Raw genomic sequence first — 8403 nt, 5'->3', positions numbered from 1 at the left:
TAGAAAAATGACTAATTAAAATGCTAAATTTGGTATTACATTGGGGGTGTACTGAATGGGCTTGCACAATAGTGACAAAAGAATAAAATGAAATATGCTTGATCTGTCACTGACTAGATATTTAAAATAGTATAGGCCACTTTTTACTGCATAAGACATTCTGCATTATCAGGACCCATAAATATTCCCCATAGCATCATTATATTCAATGGTATATATAATAGTTTAATGTATAATGGCACTAAAATTTAGATTTTTTTCTCACATAGTAATTTTTATTTTGGGTAGACTATCCACATACATATTGTCACTATCCACGAAGCATATTGTTGCATTTTTGTATTGCAATATATTGTGACGCACAATATATTAATAGACCCCAGTTACAGAAGAGTCAAATTTGCTGTCACTCTTTCTGCCATTGTAATGGAAACATCCACACAGTGGTGTTACCTAGTTTTTTTTAAATGTATTGCCAAGGTAATATACTACAAAGTATTGTGTTATAGATGTACATTACATTTTGTAAATTAAAATATAAAAAAATGATAGAATTGCAATATAACTGTTGAAACACATTGTGAAAAGGGTTCATTAAACAAACATTGAATTATGTTATCAGCATTGCAAGTGAAAATATGAATTGAAAAACTAACATAAATTTCATAATTTAATAGTATTTTTGTCCTCCTTTTTGAAGTCGAACTGAACTCCACAACTCAAAGCTGGTCATGTAAAGAAGTTCAAATGATCAGTCACAGATTTGTATAATACTGAAATAGTGCTCAATATTAAATATTTTTTCTCATCATAACTTACAGTTTAATTTAACGAACTTCTGCACCCTCATCCGTCCCGATTCCTTCCCCTCACCATCCAACAGTTACTTTTCTCACTAAACAGCCTTTTTTCTTCCACAATTATTCCAAACAGTTTTGATTCAGAGTGCATTGCTTTAATATCAGAAGAAAACTTTCACTCTCACCCTCTACATCTCTCTTTCTTTCTCCGTCTGGGTGGCAGTTGGGCTTATGTTGTGTTGAATGCCAATAGTGAAGAGCAGCATATGTGAGCTAGTCTTAATCCTGCTAATCTTCCCTCCAACTGAAAAAGAAAGAAAAAAAGAATGAAAAAAAAAAGAAAACCTTTTCTCTCAAGTTTCTGAGCCCAAATGGCTTTCTAAAGAAAATCAAAACACGGATCTTCTTTCTTTTCTTTCTTACACCTCATATACATAGCGGATATATATATACGTGTTGATGGCATTTTTAACATGTGGACATTGCACATTTCTGGCCACAACGTCTCAATAAACAGTTCCCCCCACCTCTTCCTCTCCCTGCTTTTCTCCTCTATTACAGGAGTGTAAGTTGTTGGGGTCTACACAAGTCTTTTGTCCCTACAACAGCCATTAGTAGGTAATTAAGTCTTAACATAGCCTCTGCTCCCCTGGCTACTATTACACCCTGCTCAAATGGAACGGCTTACAAGCTCCTTTACACGGCTGGACAAATTGAATGGTGCTCATCAGGCTCTGCCTATTATTCCTGCCACCCCATCTGGCTGCCAGCGGATAAAGGGGGATTTGCAAGCGGTGGTGAGGGGCATGCAGACCGCTGTGCTCAGGCTGAGAGCAGGAGAAAGACCAGTGGCTTCACTGGAGAAGAGCCCCCCCCCCCCCCCCTCCCCTCCCCTCCCCTCGCCCTTTCTCCCTTTTTAAGGTGGCTGCTTCTTTTCAGGAAAAAGCTGTGGGATTTGCTGCAGCCAAATGCTACAAATGTTACCACAACCTGCTCCCCTGATCCAGCAAGAGGAAAAAAAAAAAGGAGGGGTGTGTTCTTCTGTGAAGCAGGGGGGATGCTGAGATGGACCCTGAAAATGAGATGATGTCAGTATGGATATTAATCAAGAAAAACTTTTTTTGTATCTTATGAAATTTGCACCTAAAGAAACACAAAAAAATAAAACGTTTTTTTTTCCATCATTTACTTTATTTATAATGAAAAATAAATATATCATTGTATGAAAATATTGTAATATATAATATATTATTGTATGAAAAAAAAGTCTAAACAGTTTTCAAAATATATTCTATTGTGTTTCACAGAAGAAAGTCATACAGGTTTGGTTAAACATGAAAGTGAGTGATGGCAAATGTCAGTATTTCAAAGATTTAATTGTGCTTTTGTACAGTGCCAATGATACCTTTTTTTGAGTAAAAATGCTACAATACTTACTGTACCATTTATTAAACATTGTAAATGCTTTAACATCACATACACAAAATAATGTAACATTTACGGTAAAAAAACATTCGCAGAAGTCCCTGCATGTTGTGTTTTTTGTTATTTAGTTTATTGCATTATTTTAGTGCCATGTTACCCCAATGATGTTGTTGTCTTTTTTAGTATGATCCTTCCTGTGCACTGTTTATAAGAAAGTATCTTCCATGTTTTTTGAAGAATGTACACAGTGATTACTAAGATATAAAAATAGGAAGGGACCAAAAGGATTGCATATGAAAAACTGAGACACAGAGCTCTCGTGCACTTAAGTCAGAAAGAGAGCATTCCTGTACTATTGGTTCCTAGTCCTTCACTCAAACACATGCACTTACTCTCGTGATGCCTAACGAGGGGGCTGGCAGCTTTATTACGAGCATCCCCTCCCACGGGCAGGCTGAAGCAGTAACAGGTTGGGGTTTTGTTTTCAAAGCAGGAGAGTTGTTGTGGTGAGAGCTGCCCTCTGTGTCACCCTTCTGTTCCCCAAGTGCCTGTGTGCTGTTCTATTGTCTCTGCCCAGATTCTTTAGTAGGTATACATCTCTCCATACATCCTCTGCATCCCGAAATTTCACAGCAGCCAGGGGTCGAGATCATCTATGTCAGCATTACACTGAATGTTTACCAAAAACCTGAGCATCTTCAAAGCATGGGTGGCACTTCCTGTGGATATTCTGCAGGTAGAAGGAAAGAAAGATTTTACTAAAATTAAATCTTTATTAAAATCGAAGACTTTCCATGCTTGGAAATGACCTGTTTAAAATGACCTGATATTTAATATAAATGTGTTCCTGCAACAGCAAATTCATTGGTTCAGTTCCCAGGAAACACACAAAAAAATCTAACAAAAAAAAAAAAAAAAAAAAAAAGGTAACTTTTCTTGAGGTAACTATATTTTACAGCACTGAATCCATATAAATGCCCTAACCTTACCCTAACCCACATCAAATATGTTAAATTAATATTATTTTAATATATATGAATATTATTATTATTATACATTATTATTATTATTATTATTATTAATATTAATACTATTTTTTAATTAATAATACATTTTTGAAAGTGGTTTTCAAATGTTTTATTTTCATTGTATTTATTTTTACACTGTTTCTTTAATTTTTACATTCTCATGATTTAATTAAAGCTCAATTACTAATGAATTTTTATTTATTTTTTTTCAAATTTTACAAATGAAAATTTTCAACTACTCAAACCCTGCAGTTCCCTCACGAACCCTCAGGGGTAAGCAAACAGGTTTGGAAAACTTTTCAATACCCATAGGTTATGCCAAAAATACCCAGGTTATACAAAAAAAAAATAGGGCTTATATAAGGTAGAAATGGCTCTATACTGATAAAGTATTGAATGCATCGTGAAATTAAAATGAAGTAATAAAAAATGAAATACCTATAAAGATGGAAAACTCAATCTAGTACACTCATTCAAACAGAATATCCAATTCAATGTTTGCTAAAATTCCACAAGTTCATAAACATTCCCTAATTCCACTAAAACATAGCCTAATTCCTCCTTTATTTTGGCAGAACTCAGTGATCATAATGGTGTCATCATGTGTCTTTGCGACTGTGTTTCGCTGCAGATACGAAGGAATGCCGTTGGATTTTCTCACCCCTCTGGCAGCGTCGCTCATTCAATTCTTTTGCCATTACGTTGTCATCAAGCCATTTGGCTGCTCTGGCCTCATAAGTGCGGCAGAAGAAAAGAGCTAGTTGATTCAATTAAAGCCATACCAATTCAACTCCACTGAGAGCCAGCCAAGAAGGTTCTTTCAGAGAGAAAGGAGAGGGAGAAAGCGTGGAAGGTAGAGGAAAGCCTTTTATTCCCGCTTGTCTCAGATTTGAGTGCAGATGTTGTCTATGTAGTTGTGCATTTAGTAGTAGTGATATTTGCTAAAATGGTTTAGCAAATGTACACATGAAGCAAAAATCACGTTATGCTTGTGATGTGATGTCTGTGCATGTGTTGGTCACAGGGGCCAGCAGTGGCCGTTTGTCACCGTGAATAGGCTCAGGGTGGTTCACATCATTGGGGCATTGAAGGTGTCTCCTCCCCTGTTGTAAAACAAGGGTGTGTGTCACACGGGGACACAGGAGCCATTGTGGTCGTCGCAGGGGCTACCGTACCACCCAGAGTGTTCCCTAAATCTAATCCCCCCTAACACCTCCCCACGACCCTGTCCGGCCCACGGCCACAACCCCGTCGTGACCACTACCCGCACAGGAGAGCAAGATGGACTGTGAAGGTATAAGTCAGGGATGGACATTGGGGCTCCGATGCGTACGTTTATAGAAAGAAAGAAAGCGTGGGATGAGATTGAGGCCTAGAAGAGGCGAGGGGGCGTGTCTGCGAGTTTCCCCTAACAAGATAGGTCAATGGGATGATTGATGGCTGCAGAAGTGGGAACAAAACAAGGGGAGGTGATAAAAATCAGAAAAGAGGGGAAAGAATGGAGAGGGACCGAGGGTCTTGTATCCGAGTTAGGGACGTCTGTGCGAGTGTGAGAGCGTGTGGGAATATTTACTGCCCCGCAGAAGTGGGCGGCTCTGACTTGTTGCTAATTAGCGGGGAGGCATCTGAGCTCTCTACTGCGGGTGTATGGAAATGGCAAGTATGCAGGGCTAGAAGGAATACGACAGGATATTTGGGCGAAAGAATGGCTACGCTGACCACCTAAGATGACCCCCCTCACACACTCGCATATACATGCCTAAAGTTACACACCCCTCACTACTTTCCCCCGCCCTCTACAAATTGATGTAAATGAGCAGTGCTTTTAAAATAAAGGCAAATAATTTATGGGCAACTGTCAGTTTCCTGAAACCCACACACACATACCAGCAGGGCTCTTAAACTGAAGAGTTCAGGCTTGTGTTTTTGAGAGGGGTCCCTTGTCATCTGAAGTACTCTGAAGAGGATCTGCAAACTATCGCAAACAGGGACACGGGCAAACAACACATCAGGACATACATTCATAGGTACAGTATGCCCAACACACAAGCTGTTCCTTATTTACTAGCTTTTACTACCTTATTTACTAGAAGTTTCTTGGCACAGTAAACTGGCAACACAGTCTTTAACAATCAGTCAGAACTCTGAAAATCTGACCATTTTGTCAAAATAAAGGCCTTCTCTTTTCTTGTAAAAAAAAAAAAAATTAATAAAAAGAGAGAAAATGACATCGCTTTGATTAAGATGGACAACCCGTTGGACTTATCTTACCTTTTTTCCATTCTTAATTTTGAAGTTTCCATGTTTTGTTCTGATGTTCTGAACCTCCTTCAAATTTTTTTTTTGAAAATATCAAACAAAAATGACGCCTTTAATGTCTGGAATAGGAAAGTTGCTGGTCTTTTAAGGGAATGGGCCATGTCCATTAGACACTTGATCCCAGGCTACTCTTGGGAGCACTGTACCTGTAATACAGTGTAAACCAAGTTGTCTTACATAAATATATCTGATATGTATCATGACAAACTTCTTCATACCCTTTACACAAAGATAGATCTGACATATACCCTGGTACACCCACAATTATACTCTCAGGGCTCTTTTGCAGCAACTTCCTTTATTCTTTTCCATCACCAACCCATCTGCTCTTCTTGGCACATTCAATTACATTTCACCTTGAGAAAGAGAGTGAGAAAAACATCAGGCTCTAGTGAATTGGAACAATTACGATAAACAAAACCCCCCATTGCCAATGACTGCACATTACTACACTGCAGAAAACAACAGGTACAAGGGATGGCGATACGGAGAGATGGCGGTTACTAATAATATATATAAATGTATATATACATATATATAAATATTCATTATTATACATACATGCACAATGGATTTGGACCTGTTGCTCTAAAACATGCAAACACACTAGACAGTCTCTGAAGTGTCAACCTGCATACAAGCTCTAATTGGATTCCTACAGGGGAGTCAATTTTCTTCATAGCGTAGGGTGTTCAAGTCAACCCTTATCCAGCAAGTAAACCAAACGAACCCAAAAAATGCCTCTCGTTAGACCTACCACCACAAAACACACACAGACACAAGGTCAGCACGCATAACAGTTTTTTACCATGTTTTGAATTGGTTTTCAGAGCCAACACCTCACACTGTCATCAGCGAGTTAACACCCAACTCTCAGTGGCCACGCTTGCCAGGTTGAGTGTTTAACTGACAGGTGGGAATGAGGGAATTGTATATATGTGTGTGTGTGTGTGTGTGTGTGTGTGTGTGTGTTTAGCAAGCAATCTGTAATGAGGGGGCAGTGTGTGTTTAGGCCTGTAATGAGGTGTGAGAGAGAAGCGAAGACCTTAATAGGCAGCAATTACTGAGTGTGTTGTCATTGAGCGAGTCTATTTGTGTTTCGGTATATGTGTGTGTGTGTGTGTGTGTGTGTGTGTGTTTGCATGTCCATGTTGCAAAGGTTACTTTGTCACCTACTCTCTAGCAATTCCAGCAGAGAACATTTGACTGACAGCATTTCAAAGACACAGATCCTATTTTAAAACCAACTGTTGTGTGCATGGTTGTGTGGGCATTAAAGAGAAAAATTGTAATTTAGTCTGTCTTTAAAATGACTATATACATATACACTCGCCTAAAGGATTATTAGGAACACCATACTAATACTGTGTTTGACCCCATTTCGCCTTTAGAACTGCCTTAAGTCTATGTGGCATTAATTCAACAAGGTGCTGAAAGCGTTCTTTAGAAATGTTGGCCCATATTGATAGGATAGCATCTTGCAGTTGATGGAGATTTGTGGGATGCACATCCAGGGCACGAAGCTCCCGTTCCACCACATCTCAAAGATGCTGTATTGGGTTGAGATCTGGTGACTATGGGGGCCATTTTAGTACAGTGAACTCATTGTCATGTTCAAGAAACCTGAAATCTGAAATGATTCGAGCTTTGTGACCTGGTGCATTATCCTGCTGGAAGTAGCCATCTGAGGATGGGTACATGGTGGCCATAAAGGGATGGGATGGTCAGAAACAATCCTCAGGTAGGCTGTGGCATTTAAACGATGCCCAAATGGCACTAAGGGGACTAAAGTGTGCCAAGAAAACGTCCCCCACATCATTACACCACCTCCACCAGCCTGCACAGTGGTAACAAGGCATGATGGATCCATGTTCTCATTATGTTTACGCCAAATTCTGACTCCACCATCTGAATGTCTCAACAGAAATCGAGATGTTTCATCTCATGGGGCTGATCCTCTTAATAAATGTTTATAAATACATAAATAAATAAATCGAGACTCATCAGACCAGGGAACATTTCAACATTCAAACTGTCCAGTTTAGGTCAGCTCTTGCAAATTGTAGCCTCTTTTTCCTATTTGTAGTGGAGGTGAGTGGTACCCGGTGGGGTCTTCTGCTGTTGTAGCCCATCCGCCTCAAGGCTGTGCGTGTTGTGGCTTTACAAATGTTTTGCTGCACACCTCAGTTGTAACGAGTGGTTATTTCAGTCAAAGTTGCTCTTCTATCAGCTTGAATCAGTCGGCCCATTCTCCTCTGACCTCTAGCATCAACAAGGCATTTTTGCCCACAGGACTGCCGCATACTGGGCACTGCAGATTGTGAAATACTCAGACTTGGCCCGTCTGGCACCAACAACCATGCCACGCTCAAAATTGCTTAGATCACCTTTCTTTCCCATTCTGACATTCAGTTTGGAGTTCAGGAGATTGTCTTGACCAGGACCACACCCCTAAATGCATTGAAGCAACTGCCATGTGATTGGTTGATTAGATAATGGCATTAATGAGAAATTGTCATGCATGAGTCAGATATGTAAATGTATGTTGTGCTTATTGGGACACAGGTTCCAATCCAGCTTGCATCTTTTTCTGACCCCACTTCCTATCTCTTTCTACACTTTAGTGTCTGCCTTTTTAATTAAAGACAAAAAGGCTATAGAGAGAGAGAGAAAAAACTGAAGTGAAGTTACACACTACGTCATCTCTCTCTGATACTCTTTGACTTTTGGGTGACCTGGCAACGACCTCCCAGGGACACGCTGGTTTTGGGATAGTCCCCAGGCTGACCTCATCAATTAAGGTGACGATGAGTTCAACAGCAGCAAGCCAC

At 39.6% G+C, this 8403-nt stretch overlaps 1 long non-coding RNA gene across 1 annotated transcript; it reads right to left on the bottom strand.

Annotated features, from left to right (window-relative positions):
- Positions 1–2029: 2029 nt before the first annotated feature.
- On the bottom strand, positions 2030–6538 carry LOC148978327 (uncharacterized). Its single transcript, XR_016169399.1, has 3 exons — positions 5525–6538; positions 5141–5228; positions 2030–2955 (listed from the first exon to the last, which is right to left on the bottom strand). It is a non-coding gene; the product is annotated as an uncharacterized LOC148978327 (long non-coding RNA).
- Positions 6539–8403: the final 1865 nt, after the last annotated feature.

This window comes from Pimephales promelas, chromosome 7 (genome assembly GCF_988280905.1).
Source record: "Pimephales promelas chromosome 7, fPimPro1.hap1.1, whole genome shotgun sequence".
Taxonomy (NCBI): domain Eukaryota; kingdom Metazoa; phylum Chordata; class Actinopteri; order Cypriniformes; family Leuciscidae; genus Pimephales; species Pimephales promelas.
The sequence above is the reverse complement of the archived record's forward strand: the minus strand, read 5'-3'. Positions and strand labels throughout refer to the sequence as shown.